This window comes from Felis catus, chromosome A3 (assembly GCF_018350175.1).
Source record: "Felis catus isolate Fca126 chromosome A3, F.catus_Fca126_mat1.0, whole genome shotgun sequence".
In the NCBI taxonomy this organism is placed as follows: Eukaryota; Metazoa; Chordata; class Mammalia; order Carnivora; family Felidae; genus Felis; species Felis catus.
The window spans coordinates 6,682,723-6,698,572 of NC_058370.1; the positions used below are offsets into that span (position 1 = coordinate 6,682,723).

The 15,850-nt window shown below is 46.7% G+C and overlaps 1 long non-coding RNA gene across 1 annotated transcript in view; it reads left to right on the top strand.

Annotated features, from left to right (window-relative positions):
• The window catches only part of LOC123384259, a 144,084-nt gene that overhangs the window by 126,483 nt on the left and 1,751 nt on the right, over nt 1-15,850 (top strand). The window contains exon 2 of the long non-coding RNA XR_006595039.1: nt 6,786-6,873. This is a non-coding gene — a long non-coding RNA (uncharacterized LOC123384259). The remainder of the gene's footprint in view (nt 1-6,785; nt 6,874-15,850) is intronic.

Genomic DNA, 15,850 nt, shown 5'->3' on the forward strand with positions numbered 1-15,850 from the left:
GTCCTACTGATCGCCAAATCTCCAGGGCCTGGCACAGGAAGTGTGACCTATTAGTATTTTATTAACAGTTATATGAATGCTTGTCCTAACTGTCTCTTTAATAAACCATAAGCTATTTGAAGTTAGGACCCACGTGTGATGAACTTTATATTCTCTGCTTCGTCTTTCACTGCACTTTGCTGATGAGAGGTTAAGTCAGTGTTACTGAACGAATCAATGATAACTGATTGCTAACTTTCACTGAGCACTTATTCAGTGGTAAGCTCCTCCCCTGTGCTATGTCACTGGTCCCTACAGCAATCCTGTGATAGGGGGATGATGGGCTTAGTTTTACAGACTAGAAACGAGGTACAGAGGGCGTAGGTGACTGGCCCAGAGACACACGGCTGGTCCACAGCACATCAGGAGCTTGACTTTGGTTTCTGCCGGATGTCAGGACTTCAAGTCCTGCTAACTTCCTTACGAGGAAGTCTGGATGGGGTGTTGGCTTATGTCATTTCCTCTTAAGCTGTTTGTTGTCAGTCAGACTCTTGGAGTGAGTGGGGCTTGGGAGGAGTTGGGTGGAGCGAACATCACAGCCCGTGGTTGTGCCCACGCTGCCCACGCTGGTGCTTTCTCTTCACCGCCCGGACAGTCACCATTGAAGGAGATTTGTCAGCACTAACTGCTCTCAGAACAGTGCCTTTATAGAAGCCAGTGAGGGCAAGACTCGAGCCACAGCTGCCATGCTGGGCATCAATGACGTGCATGTTTGCAAGTGACAGACACGAATTTGGAATGTCCCCAGCAGTATGGCGGAATATATTGGTTCAAATGAATGGGAAAGACCCGCGACTGGTCCTCCTTCAGCCGTAGCTGGATCCATGCCACGAGGCCCCGATTTCTCTCCATCTTTTTGCTCTGCATTTCTCGGTAGGGTGTCACCCTCCACCGTCTTCACCCTCCTGCTGTCTGCAGCAGCGCCGGGCTGCAGCGCCTTTAATGCCCGCGGTCTCAGCGGGAACCACAGCCTTTCCTTCCCTTTCCTGGAATAAGAACTGCTGTTGGCCTGGTTGGGTCACCATGGGCCAATCACTGTGCTCCGATCAGAGGGCTCCTATTGGCCAGCCTGAGTCACGTGCCACCCCGGAAGAGGGAAGTAAACTTGTGATTGGACTGGGTCCACCACGTGGTAGAGGGACAGGTGTTGAAAGTAAAAGGGCTTTGCCACCGGGAGAAGGCAGTGAAGGATTCTGGGTAGACAAAGTGAGATACCTGCTGAGCACAACACCACGGTCTCCCTCAAGGTATTCTTTGTTTAGAACGTTCAGTCCACCAATTTGTAACTGAAAGAACCTCCCCTTTTAGATTTGATAAGTTTTGGCACGATGACAGGAATCTTAACATCTTGGGATACCATATGTATCTTCAACTGATGACTAATGGCCAGTGATACTGTTCTTTGGAGAGATGTTTAATGATTCAGTCTGCAGCCTCCCCATTTAATTGTTTTCTCCATTTTTTTTATTGTAGTAAAATACACATAACATAAAATTTGTCATCCTAACTATTTGTAAGTGGACAGTTAAATGGCATTAAATACATTCATAATGTTGGGTAACCATTGCCACCATCTATCTCCAGGACCCTTTTCATGTTGTAAAATGGAAACTATTAAGTTAAAACTTCCCACCCACCCCCCCTCCCTGGGACCCACCATTTTCCTTTCTGTCTCTATGATTTTTTTTTTTTTTAAGTTTGTTCACCTATTTTGAGGGAGGGCGAGAGAGCACGAGCAGGGGGAGGGACAGAGAGAGAGAAAGAGAGAGAGAGAGAGAGAGAGAGAGAGAGAGAGAGAGAGAGAGAGAATCCCAAGCAGGCTATACAAGGCTCAGTCTCAAGAACTGTGAGATCATGACCTGAGCCAAAATCAAGAGTCAGATGCTTAACCAACAGAGCCACCCAGGTGCCCCTCTGTTTCTATATGATTTTGACTACTCTAAATGCCCCACGTGAGTGGTATTCTTTTGTGACTGGCTCGCTTCACTTAGCATAATGTTCTCGACAATCCATGTGGACTTGGTAGCATGTGTGAGAATTTGCTTCCTTTTTAAGGCTGAGCAATATTCCATCGTATGGATACATCACATTTTGTGTATCTGTTTATCTATAATGGAATCTTGGGTTGCTTCTTACCTTTTGGCTATTGTGAAAAAGCTGCTGTCAGCATGAGTGCACGGATCTCTTTTGGAGACCTTGTTTGGAATTCTTTTGGGAATGTGTCCAAAAGTGGAATGGCTGTATCATATGGTAATTATTTTTTTTTATGTTTTTTTTTTAAATTTATTTTTGAGAGAGAGAGAGGCAGAGCACGAGTGGGGGAGGGGCAGAGAGAGAGGGAGACACAGAATCCAAAGCAGGCTCCAGGCTCCGAGCTGTCAGCACAGAGCCTGACATGGGGCTTGAACTCGTGAACCGCAAGATCATGACCTGAGCTGAAGTCGGACACTTAATCGGCTGAGCCACCCAGGTGCCCCTGGTAATTCTATTTTTAATTTTTTGAGGACACGCCTTACTGTTTTCCATAGCAGCTTACCATTTTACCACCAACAGAGCTTAAAGGTTCCAATTTCTCCACATCCTTGCTAACACTTGTTATTTTCTTTCTTTTTTTTCCCTTATAGTAGCCCTCCTAATGAGTGTGAGGTGACCCATTTAATTTTTAATTTTAATTTTTGACAAGGTTATCCAGTCCTTTGTAGCCAAACAAAAAATGATGAAAACATCGTAGTGGAAAAATATTTCTCCTGTCCTGATTCCCATGCTCTCCGAAAACAAAACTTGTAACTGCAGTTAATGAGTTTCTTGTTTATCCTTCATGTGCTGTTTCTATTCATCTAAATAAGAAAAATATTTATTTTCAGGGGCATCTGGGTGGCTCAGTCAGTTAAGGGTCTGACTTCAGCTCAGGTCCTGATCTCACAGCTTGTGAGTTTGAGCCCCACCTCGGGCTCTGTGCTGACAGCTCGGAACCTGGAGCCTGCTTGGGATTTTGTGTCTCCCTCTCTCTCTGCCCCTCTCCTGCTCATTCTCTCTCTCTCTCTCTCTCTCTCTCTCTCAAAAATAAACATTAAAAAATATTTAAAAATATTTATTTCCCTTTTTCATATTTTAATTTTATTTACTTATTTTGAGAGAGACAGAGACAGCATGAGTGGGGGAGGACTAGAGAGAGAATCACAAGCAGCCTCTACACTGTCAGTGCAGAGCCTCATGTAGGTCTCGAACTCACGTAACCATGAAATCATGACCTGAGCCGAAACTGAGATGGACACTTAAACGACTGAGCCACCCAGGTGCCCTTTATTTCCCCTTTTTAAATGAAAAATGCCGTTCAACTATACATACTGCGCTGTGCCTGCTTCTACGTCAATAAATATGGTTCCTTTTCTAGTTGAAGATGAAGTGCTCATCTGTTCCTTTTTTCCAGCTTTACGATACTCCATTGCCTGGCCGTGTCATGATTCATTTCACTAGGCCCCTAAAGATGGACACAGAGCTTGCTTATAGCTTGCTGTTACTGGAAATAACACTGTCCTGAATGACCTTAGGCATTCATTTCTTTGCACATGTGTGAGTGTGTAAGTAAACATATACACGTGCAAAAAAAATTCCTGGAAGTGGGCTTATTGAGTCAAGGGTCAGTGCGTTTGTGATTTTGATAGAAATTGCCAAAGACATCCGGAAAAAGGTTGCGCGAGTTTGGGTCCCCGGAGCCTCACTTGGTCGGCGAGAGACTGCCCGGCAGTGCCGGTTTTGTTTCCACTTCTCTTGCGTAGAAGCAGAGCAGCCCCTGGCCGTCTGCCTTCCCCTCCCAGCTCTTCGTGAGGACACCCTCTATCACCATTCTGTGTAGCTGCCTTTGTGACTTGCGAGAGGGGCACAGAGCCTGCTAATGGAACCCATGGGGGACACTGAATTCAACACTTGTGCAAACATGGAAATAACGAAAGCCAACCTAAAGATGCTAAGAGTGTGGTCAGGAAACTTACTAAAGGGAGCCGCCGCTTGGAATAGAAATGACTGATGAGGAAAATTGTTAGGCTGGAATAAGAATGGAAGATGGGGAGAGGGTGGCATTCCCGGGAAGAGCTCATGTTTTCCTGAGAAGGCAGGATGCTGCCCTTGGGCCTGGACCCAATTGACCCTGCAGGTGCTGAGAACCAGCCCCGCCTCCTTAGTAGCTGCCCGCTCTGTGCAGTGAGGCTTGGTTCTGGAGCGGGTTCTGGGTTAAATGACACGGTAGAGTGAAGACAGAATACGGCCAAGCCTCGTGGTTTATCCACGTGCCAGGAACCAAAAGCATAGCCTATGGGGCTCTCACGGGCCTGGACCCCCTAGTTCTGGGGGGTGGTGAGGAGTCCAGTGTTCCGGGTATGTGACAGAGGCCAGACCACTGTCAGGAAGCATTTCTATTTGAGATTTCTGGCACATTACCCAGAGAGATCCAGGGAGAGAGGAGTTGAGTTTCCAAAATTCTTATCATCTGTCCTGATTTCTTTTCTCATTTTAAATAAATATGCCCTTCTATACCTGCCATCATGTACATAATTCTATATCCTTTTTCTAAAAGAGGGTCTCTGAAACTTACAGAGTCCCACAAAACTAAGCTTTGCACCTGAGGAATCACTATTATTATAATGATCAGAAGGTTTAGGGAGAGGTGCCTGGTGTCCTAGTTTTTGAAAGCTTAGGTTACAGAAGTTAATAGCCAGCCAAAGGGATGCCTGGGCTTGACAAAGCTCTTTCCCCTCTATCCTTCCTCCCTCTCTCCATTCTTCCTCTCTGTGTCTTTCACAAGCTTGCTGTTCCAGACTATGTTGTTCTATGTGCTGGGACTATCAAATCCCTGCCCTCACGGATCTTGTACTGTAGTTGAGGCAACAGATGAGGAAGCAAAGCATAAATAATGTATTCCGTATGGCAAAGCAGAACAGGGAGATACGGGAGCAAGTTGGGGGCGGGGGAGGGGGGATACTTTAGGTTAGGTGACCCGTGGAAGCCTTTTTAAAGTGGTGGTATTTCAGCGGAGACCTGAATGGTGAGTAGGAGCCAGTCCTGGAGATTGGAGAAGTGTTCCAGGCAGGGCAAGGGCAAGTTTTGAGGTGAGAGGGGCCTTGGCCTGTGTGAGCAACAGGTGGCAGCTGGGAGAGCAGGGACAGGGTTGACAAGGTGGAGGAAGGGGAGAAGGAGCGAGGGGAGGGGGGAAGGAGGAGGAGAAGGGGAGGGGGGAGAAGAGAGGGAAGGTCTGTGATGAATTTGGAGCTCCAGGCAGTGGCCATTTGATGGGGGGCTTTGTTTGCCATGGTCAGAAGTTTGGATTTCATTCCAGATATTATGGACACTGTTGCAGGATCTAAACTGTGGGACAGATACTTAAGAAAACGATTGTTTGTAGGGTTCCCTGTGAACAAGGGGGTGCCGAGTAACTCTATTTCCTTTCTTGTGCTATTTATGAAAGCAAAGACATTCTGTGGATATTGTGGATTATGTTCATGAAAGCATTTAATGAAATAACTTGTGATAGGTAGTAAAATCTTGAGCGGACTGTAATGTTTTGCAGCGAATTTGCACCTGTTTGGACAACAGATTGAGGTCAAGACCCAGCTGAGTTCAGAGAATCTCAGTTCTAGAGGGCTGATGCTGGAGAGGAAAGCTAATGAATTAGATGGTCAGATCTGAATGATAAAATGAAAATAAATGCATATTTCCCCTTTAAGACAATTCAGAAAAGTATTTATGAAGTGTCGCTTTTTAAATTTCACTTTGTAGGTCTGTGCATATATAGTCAATTTCTACCTTACCTGGGATCTTAAAATAGCTATCTTTTTTTTTTTTTTTTGAAGGGAGAAAGTAGAAACAAAATTGGTTGAAAAGTATGCTTAGAAAGGAGACCCCAGGTGAGGCCAAAATGATACTGAATAAAGGCAATTTGTTCTTTAAGAACTATGCTTCTGGAATTGTAAACAAAATTAGTGTTGGTTATAAGCAAGAGAAACCAGTTTGGGTAACTTAAGCCAGACAGGATTTATTGGCAGTCTGCCCGGTGGTTCCCACAACGGAGGGAAGGCTAGAGCTGGGCTTGGCCAAGGCTGAGGCATTGGCTCTTGCTACCAGGATCCATGGAGAATCCTGTATGTGAACACGCTCTTTTTGGAGTTTCCAAAACCAGCTCTGAGAAACCTAGCTTGGGTTGTGGCCTGTTCTTGGCCAGGCAAGGGTGGAGCACATTTGAGATTCCATTTAACCCAATTGATCCAACGGGGGCAAGGTGATTCCTGCAGAGGAAGTTGGGGTACTTTCTCAAAGACAGCAGAATAAATTCTGGAAGGCAAAAAAAAAAAAGCCATTTGTAAGCATCCACAGACCACTTTCATATCGTGGCATCATCTACATTCTCTTTCTGCCTTCTCAGTAGTTATTTATTTACTTACTTAGTGTGCATTTTAATTGGAGATCTGGGAACCCTGAGCACTTGTGGAAATTCATAAGTGGAAGGAGAGAAACACATGTCCTTGTAGAGTCCTCTCTGGAGACCTTCATCTATGTGGAATTGAATGTCCATTCTGACGTGACCTGGGGGCAGAGTTTTGACGTCCACAGTGGCCTCTGGGCAGCTGCTTCTGAGGTTTGGGGAGGACTGGAAGTCTATTCAGTGGCCCGCAAACATTTTTGTCTTTTTTTTAGCAAATCAGTTTTTTGCTACATCTTCAACGTCCTGAAAAGTTACACCCCTTATTTTATAGCTAGAAGGCTGAGCCCCAGAGATGAACCTACCAGTCTGCTCTGCAGTCAGCTCCCCAGCACCACCTCACACGAGCTGGGTAACCTTAGGTAAGTCATGTCACCTACCTGAGCCTCGAGTTCCTGATCAGCGAAATAGGTATGATACTATCACTTTTCTCACTATGGGTCTATTTTGAGGGGTAATGGAGCAGTGCCTGGCAGAAGTGTATCAATATCAGCAGTGAAGGTGGGGTCAGAGCTCAGGCAGCTTATAGCATATAGTAGTTAAGATGACAGGATTTGAAATCAGACACATCTGCTTTTCAAAACTGCTTCTTATCAAGAGTGTGAAATTGGTGTTCTGGCAGAGCGTACTTTGTGGCGGTATGGATATTAACATGAGATAACGAGGTGAAAGCACTAGCCCAGTGCCTGGCCCAAAGGCGCTGTCCATGGTGGTTTTGCATTGTTTTCGTTGCTTTTAGTTAGTGTGGAAGGTTAACAGTACAGTGTTATGAGGACTGAAAATTTAATATGGGCTGTTTTACTTCCAGAGAAGATGCTTGGGGAGAATTTTCTGTAGCTTCTTCATCGCTCTCTAAAGACTAGAAGAAACAGTACAGTGGAGGCAATTTGGGAATTCCAAATGTCTCTTTGATTTGTTTGCCCCTTCTTTTCCAGAAGGAAGAAAATAAAAGGCAGAAAGCCGAGGGGCCACTGTTGGGAGCAGGGTTGGCAGACTTTTTCTGTAGAGGGTAAGAGAGTGAATACTTTAGTGCTTGCGGGCTGGACAGTCTGTGTCCCAAGTATTGTACTCTGACATGCCGGAGAGGATGCAGCCATTGGTAATTTGTAAACAAGTGAGTGTGGCTGTGTTCCAGTAAAACTGTATTTACAAAACAGATACTGGTTCAGGTTTGACCTGCTTTAGAAATTGAAAAAGAGGGGCGCCTGGGTGGCTCCGTCAGTGAAGCATCTGACTGTTGGTTTTGGCGCAGGTCATGATCTCATGGTTTCAGGAGTTCGAGCCCTGCGTTGGGCTCTGTGCTGGCAGAGCAGAGCCTGCTTGGGATTCTCTCTCTCTCTCGATAAATTATTGATGAGGAAACCTCTTAGGGTTTCATGGCATCAAACATTTTGTGGAAAAATCTGGTCGTTCCAACCACACTCAAGCGTGAGCTTCTGGCTTTTCTGATTTCGGGCCTGTGTTTAGTGTCAGTGGGTTATTCCAGTGTTAGTTTGGGGGAACTTCTGTCCTAGGTCCTGATGGTGAACTCTGGGCACACTTCAGGGCCTTCCAAGCCCTTCTCATCTCCCCAACCCCTTGAACCCTCCCTTCTTGGAGGTCACCAGATGTGACCCGTTGCTGCTTTGCTTTGGAGACGTGTGATGTCCTGGTAAGCCCCACACTTTGGCATTTTGTCCTGGCATTTTTGTCACGACTGCAGGGAGGGTGAATGCTGCCAGTCGGAAGATGGTTACCTTTGAGAGGAGAGAGCTTTGTAAGCTCTCGGGGCTGGTTGTGTCCAGATAATGGCTTACTCCAGTCTCCGGCTGTATTATGTTTACTTAACATTTGGGCTTCTGCCAGGTAATTTGCCTATAAGCTATGCATAGAAGAAAGAAACCATCCATCTAAAGTATTCAGATTTTGGCCTTAATTAAAATGCAGAATAAATATGTAAAGGCTAAAGAGCATGAATTATAGATACCGAGGTTTCTATATTAAAGTCGGTTCTCATCTATAGAGGCGCATGTGTGTTTATGGCGGGGAGGTAGAGTATATACAAGTCAGCGGCGGGCAATATAATTACGGCCGTGTGTGCTTAGCAAGATGGGAAGGATCTATTGTAGGAGAATGAATCCTGTCCACCTTTCTCATTTCACTGCCACTGCGGATTTTTTTTTTTTCCCACCTGAATTCTATAAAGGACTAATCCTGACCCTTGTTATTTAAATTGCTCTACCAGGGGTAGAAAAGCCGCCCTCAGCCTCTTAAAAAGCCAGCAAAGCTCTTTCTATTCATTGCTCCTCTCGAAAGTGGCTGGCTGGCGGGAGGATGGGGCGGGAACTTTCAGACCCTGAATGACAAGTCTTGGGTCTTAAACAAGGCCAGGCCAGAGCTCATTCACCTTGAAAGTGAGAGGCTCTGGGCTGTTCCATCAGTGGTCTCAGAGGGGGAGGAAGGAGCCCCAAAGAGATGAAACCAAGTATCCAAGTACGCGGATGTCCTTCCTAGTAACTGGCAGGATAGATTAAGCGAAAGAATTTTGAGGTCGGGGTTACAGGTACGCCAGTTTCATTATTGCAACGTTTTTGTAACACTCACATTTTCCAAACTGGTATTAATGAGAGTTTACATCCACACATTGTTTTTAAAGCATAGCGTTGGGAAGAATCACGTTACTCAAGAACTTCGAGAAACAAAAATGAATGAAATGTGAAACCAGCAATTTTGTTTTAATCAATAAGAGTAGAGGGAAGGTGGCTTTTTTAGCAGACAAAAAGAGCCAGCTTTCCTCAAAAGCATCGAAAGTTTCCAGGGCTTTAGTTTTCAAGGAAAATGATGCTTTGAAGAAAAAAAAAAAATCCCGGCGCCTTGAACTGAAAAGAAAGCATTATCAGCCTGCGACAAGGCGTCCGGATTCTACTTGAGTGATTCTGCCAGGACTTTGGGCGGTGTGGCTATTTGGGGTCACTCCAGCCTGAGTGAGAAGCTGCAAGTGTTCCCCGGGATTGGAAAGGGATCTGGTGGCGAGCAGCAGCTACACGTCCCCTTGGTCTCCGGCTGCACCTGCCAAAGCTGTGATGGAGATCGGGGACTCCTGTCCCTCTCACCCGGGCCATCTTGGACAAGCCTGCGTGAAATGGACCTGAAAATACGAGGAGGATGGGATCCACAAGGTAAAAACAGTAAATGAATAAAGCTCTGTCGTGGTGACAGGTTTTTTTCCTCCTTGTTTGAAGCAAAACGTCATAGCTGCTACAGGGAGAGATTTCCCCCAAACCTTGCAGATCCTGTAGCACCTCTGAAGCTGTGAGGGTATATGGAGCCCGTCCGACTACTACACCAGGGGTCAGCAAACCACAGCCCACAGGCCAAGTGCGGCCTGCTAGCTGTCTTGTAAGACTCGGCATTCTTGGAACACAGCCGTGTGCATCCATTCGCAGTGTGCTATGGCGGCTTGAAAATCGGGTAGCTGTAAGCAGAGACTGTGTGGTTTGCAGAGCCTAAAATATTTACTGCCTGGCCCTTTACGGAAAACGTTTGCTGGCCCCTTCTCTAGAAAATGGGGGGGGGGGCGAGGAATCAGATCCAACTTATTTTTGAAAAAAAAAAATCTGGAAATTTCAGCTTCTGAAATCCTAGACCTAGGAGGTCCCTCCTCTGCCCACCAAGCCTCCCAGCCAACTGTTACTTCTGGAGGCCAGATTGGCATCCTGTCTCTTGGACCACATCCTATAGGTTGACTTGGTGATATTTCAGCAGCGAAATGGACCAATGCGGTTTTCCTTTTTTTTTTTGCTTTCTGGCTCCTGCTTTTTGAAGCCATATAACAGAAATCATGGTATGACAGGCAGATCCTTTGCTAGTTATGAAATGATAAAGGTCAAGCTGATCAAATCTTCTTTGCAAGTATAATACCCAGTTAACTGAAATGTGTCGGAAACCTCACCCAGTTATCAGGCTGACAGAGAATTTGACAGATCTCACAAATAGAACTGTTTTGATTTACCTGTTCTCCACACATAACACCTTCTCTCTGGCTCTCTTTGGCCGCTCCTTTGCTCAGACCTTAACAATTGCAGCCGGGAGGATTGAGACACTCAAAGGCTGTCATCACCTGTCTGTATCATTGTTCCCCTCTCTTCCCCGGGAACGCATGGAACGTCAGGATTCTTGCAGGGTAATTACCATATCTACAATCGCACAAGATGCCAGCCCATATGGGACACCCCATAATTTTGCAGCAGCAGAAACCTCTGCTTTTTGCTTATGCCTCTTATGAACCGTGCTCACCACATCTTAAACTTCAGAGCGTTGAAAATCACAGCGTCTCATAAACAGACCTATTCAGCAATTGCCTTTTCAACTGTCCGTGAGCAAACCTGGTCCTTCTTTCATTACAGGCCTTCGTGATTACGGGGCTTTGTGCTTTTTGCTCGCAATTTAGAATTATGTGATCTTCTAAAACCCTTCCCCTTGGTTGGAGATTTTATTTTTTTGAATCTGTAAAATGAAATCCCTGAAAAATAATAACCGTAGAGGTATGTGCAAAATATATTGCATCTTTAGCATCCAGGAGAACCTACAGTTTTGATAACTTTAATTGGGTCCCTGAAGCAAAATTATTCTCGGAATAACCAAGGTACGTATTTTTAAAACATGGCAGAATTTGGCCTTAGGAAACTTCCTTTAATTCTAATATATCAAAATTACTGGCTGTTTACAGAAGAACTGTTCTACCGAGGATTATCTACTTAAGATGTAATTGTGCACCAAGAATGAATTGCAAATATAGAGCAGACTTAAATTCAGGCATCACGTGCGGGGGGGGGGGGGGGGTCATTCAAGTTCTTCAGAGACTTATTCCTTTGCTTCTTTGTGTATTTCTGTTCGCTTTTTGGCCTTCCTTCTTTCATTGTTTGGATGATCTTAAAGCCATTCGTTGTGGTGGAACTAAGTTCAAAAGTTTTGAAGGGCTTCCAAGATATGAGGCTTGCAGTGAGCAACTTTAGCTGTGTCCGGGGCGGGGAGGGGGAGAAAAATTCCAAGCACATGGCAGCAGAGATGATTTGTTGGCACAAATTCACATGATCCTGAACCTGCAAGGGTCGCACAGTGAAGATTCAGTGGGACTGTGGAATGAGGGGTCAGGGGGAACAAATCTGCAGTCTTGGTTGATAGAGAACTAACCTGTGATCTCACCCCACCCCCATTAAAGGGATTGGCACATCCTGTCAGGCGCCCCAGAGAAGTCCAGATTGGGGAATGCAGACTGGAAGGTCTCTCGTGGAACCAGCCGTTTCTCTCTGCACTGGATTTGGAGAATTTTAGTTGCTGAGTAGCTGATGAGATGAGCAGGTGGGCAGGCAGATAATGGCAGATATGAGGTGCTTTGGTACTTCTGCCGGCTGTTTACAGTGGCCGAGAGAGAGAGAGAGAGAGAGAGAGAGAGCGCGCGCGCGAGAGCGCGTGCACCCTTCTATTTGAAGCTTGAGGTGATGGAACTAATCATTTGCAGAATTTTAGCTTTTAGTTGCTCATTACCCTAATAGTCCTAGATTTCCTTGTTGATTAATTATCATCTTGAGTATCGAGGATAATTTTAGGCACCTGCCTTTTGTTATGGACGCTGAGGGCCCAGACCCCCCAGCCCCATCCCAAGACAGCCAGGGTATCTCTGAAGTTAGGCTAACTTGATAATTCTTTTTGTTTGTTTGCTTGTTTTAAATGTTTGTTTACTTTTGAGAAAGACGGTGCGTGAGCAGGGGAGGGGCAGGGAGAGAAGGGAGACACAGAATCCGAAGCAGGCTCCAGGCTCCGAGCTGTCAGCACAGAGACCCACAGGGGGCTGGAACTCATGAACCGTGAGATCATGACCTGAGCCAAAGTCGGACACTTAACTGACTGAGTCACCCAGGCGCCCCCTAACTTGATAATTCTTAACTGGGACAGTTCTGCCCCAGGGGACCTTTGACGATGTCTGGAGACATTTTTGGTTGTCATGAGCAGTGGGGAGTGCTACTGGCGTCTAGCAGGCGGAGGCCAGGGATGCTGCTGGACACCCCACGGTGCGCAGCTCCGCCCCTCAACAGTTCTCCAGCCCCGCATGTCGACAGTGCTACAGCTGAGAAATCTTGGGCTAAGTGGACGCGCTTTCCTGGGACTTGGAATTTCCAGGTTGATCGAGTAAGGAGAGGCCTCATGGGAAGCCACTCATTCTAACGGCGGTGGCCACAGGGTAGCGTCCCAGCTACTCTGCTCCAGTGCGGATGCTTTGCTTCCTGCTGCCTGCTTGCCCGTTGGTGCCTGCGCTCAAGTCTGACCCATCTGAGCTCCTGCAGATTCTGGGAGTGCCCGCCCCCCCCCCCCCACTTCCTTGGGCCGTTATACTTACTGTAAACGCAGTCTGAATTGGTTTTCTTTGCTTACTCACAATCAAAACCGTAGCTGCGACGTCGTTGCTTTTAAAACTTACACGTATTTTTTTTTTCTTAAAAGTGGTGGCACCGCCCCTCCCCTTTCTCCCCTCCAATGGCATCTTACAGGGACCTTCATTCTAGAAGGCAGGGGAAATTGGAGCTGGTCTGGCGAATGATGTGATCTTCCCTTCACCTTGTTCCCCGTAACTGATTTCCCACACCAGCCCCCGAGAGGAACTTGAGGACTCAGGAAGCCCATTTATAACCACCGGATTATGAAGCACTGTGGGCACCTGTTAAATTGTAACCCGGAGGGAGAGTACGTGAAACCATCATCAGGCCTCCATACCTTATTTGGAATGAGTTCATATGATTTCTCCAAAGGTGAGGAGAAGTTTTGGAAGCAGAAGCAATGTTAGGAGAAGGTTCAGGGCACTGGACCGGCCTTTGGGGGCCGTCCTGGTTTGTGATGGCTTCCAAGATGGCCTTTCCCCATCTTCCAGAGTCAAAGCAGAGTAAGGCTTGGCAGGAAGCTCCAGGAAGGATGTAAAGCTGGGGTCACAACTTCTTTCTTTCTTTCTTTCTTTATTTTTTTTCAACTTTTATTTATTTTTGGGACAGAGAGAGACAGAGCATGAACGGGGGAGGGGCAGAGAGAGAGGGAGACACAGAATCGGAAACAGGCTCCAGGCTCCGAGCCATCAGCCCAGAGCCCGACGCGGGGCTCGAACTCACGGACCGCGAGATCGTGACCTGGCTGAAGTCGGACGCTTAACCGACTGCGCCACCCAGGCGCCCCACATAGGGGTCACAACTTCTAATGGCCACGACGGCAGGTAAACACACAAAGAGTCAAATCAGATAGTGGGTTTGCATATTAAAGATGTAAGAATATTCTTCATTTCCAGGTACCAAAAGTATTTGCCTCTTTTTTTTGCCTGGAAATACACGTTCCTCTTAGTCTATATTTGATCTTTCTTCTATGACAGACCTTAGTTATTACTAAGTGGCTTTCGGGGTGCCTGGGTGGCTTAGTTGGTTGAGTGTCCAACTCTGAATTTTGGCTCAGGTCGTGATCTTGTGGTTTGTGGGATTGAGCCCTGCGTGGGGCTCTGTGCTGGCAGTGCAGAGCCTGTTTGGGCTTCTCTCTCTCTCTCTCTCTCTCTCTCTGCTCCTCCCTCAACTCATGCTATCTTTGTCTCTTTCAAAATTAATAAATAAACTTAAAAAAAACGTGGCTTTCTACTGCAAAGAAAGAAAGAGTGTAAGCCCAATGGTAAATGGCAACTTGACTTCAGTGTTGAATAATAGAGAGTGGTGGGGACTGTGGCAAACTAGAAGGTGAATGCCCTGTGTAAAGGGAGCAGCTGCAGAACCAGTCAGATCTGACACATGTTGTCGCAGGGAGAACGTGGGTCCAAAGTGGCTAAACCTTCTAAAGAGAAGCTAGAGGGGTGCCTGGGTGTCCCAGTCGGTTGGGCATACGATTCTTTATTTTGGCTCAGGTTCAAGATTGTGGGATTGAGACCCATGTCAGGTTCTGTGCTGACAGTGTGGAGCCTGCTTGGGATTCCCTCTCTCTCTCTCTCTCTCTCTCTCTCTGTCTCTCTCTCTCTCTGCCCCTCCACCACTAGTGTGCACGTGCACACGCCCACACACAGTCTCTCTCTCTCCATCAAAATAAATAAATAAACTAAAAAAAATAAAGAGAAGCTAGCAATCTGAATTTTCCTGTGAATTCTCTGTATTTAAAAAAATTACAAAAGAAAGAAAGACACATCTATGGGTTGTTTTTGATTTGTTCAACATCAGCTTGAGACTTCCGTGTTGATGTTGTTATTAATCAGAGAAGGAGATGCTGTTAAGGAAGTTCAGCATTGGGATCGCTGGCTTCCTTGTTTCTTCTCTCTGCGTCTCTGTCTCTCTGAGTCTCTTCAGAAATTTGCTTCCAGATGGATCCTTCTGAGGGCACCTCTTCGCCCTCTAGCTCACGCCGTCCCTGGGCTCCTGACACTCCCTCCCACCCCCACAGGTTTGAGCTGTGCCCAGTAAAGGGTGGGTACAGGATGTGCAGAGTCTGGAAAGGCGCAGTGAAGGCATTTCTGGGCAAGTGCCGGCGTGAGCACGGGGGAGGCAGGAAGAGTGGAGAAGGGCCTCTGTGGCCCGGGTGGACCAGGTGACCGGAGGGTTTGCGCAGGGTGGCACGAGACAGCTTGGGTTGGTCCAGCTGACGAAGGGCTCTCAGGGGTTTGGGTTTGCCCTGCAAGCAAAGTGGAAGTATCGAAGGGTTTGAGCAGGTAGGGAGGCAGAAGCAGAATGCAACACTTGAGGAGAGCTGATTCTGTAGTGACGTGCAGGGTAGATTAGAACAGGGCAACCAGCATTTTCTTTTTGAAAAATGTGTATTTGTTTTCGAGAAAGAGAGAGAGAGCGCATGGGGAAGGGGGAGAGAGAGAGAGGGGGAGACACGGAATCCGAAGCGGGCTCTGCGCTGACAGCAGAGAGCCCGGTGCAGGGCTCGAACTCACGAACCACGAGATCATGACCTGAGCTGAAGTCGGACGCTTAACCGACTGAGCCACGCAGGTGCCCTGGAAACAGAATTTTCTAAGGTGATGGTGAGTGGACTGGAAAAGTGGAGCTGAGCGAAATGTGTTAAAGGAAGGACAGTCGGCTGGATGCTGACTTTGGAGATGCTTAGAATGAGGGATTAAAACAACGAGAATAATGAACATTTCTTTTTTTTGTTTAAGTTTATTTAGTCTTTTTTTTTTTTTTTTTTGAGAGAGAGAGAGAGCGAGAGTGAGAGACAGGATCCCAAGCAGGCTCCACGCTGCGTGCAGAGCCCAATGTGAGCCCAAACCTATAAACTGGGAGACCGTGACCTGAGCCGAGACTAAGAGTCAGGCGCTTAACTGACTGAGCCACCCAGGGGCGC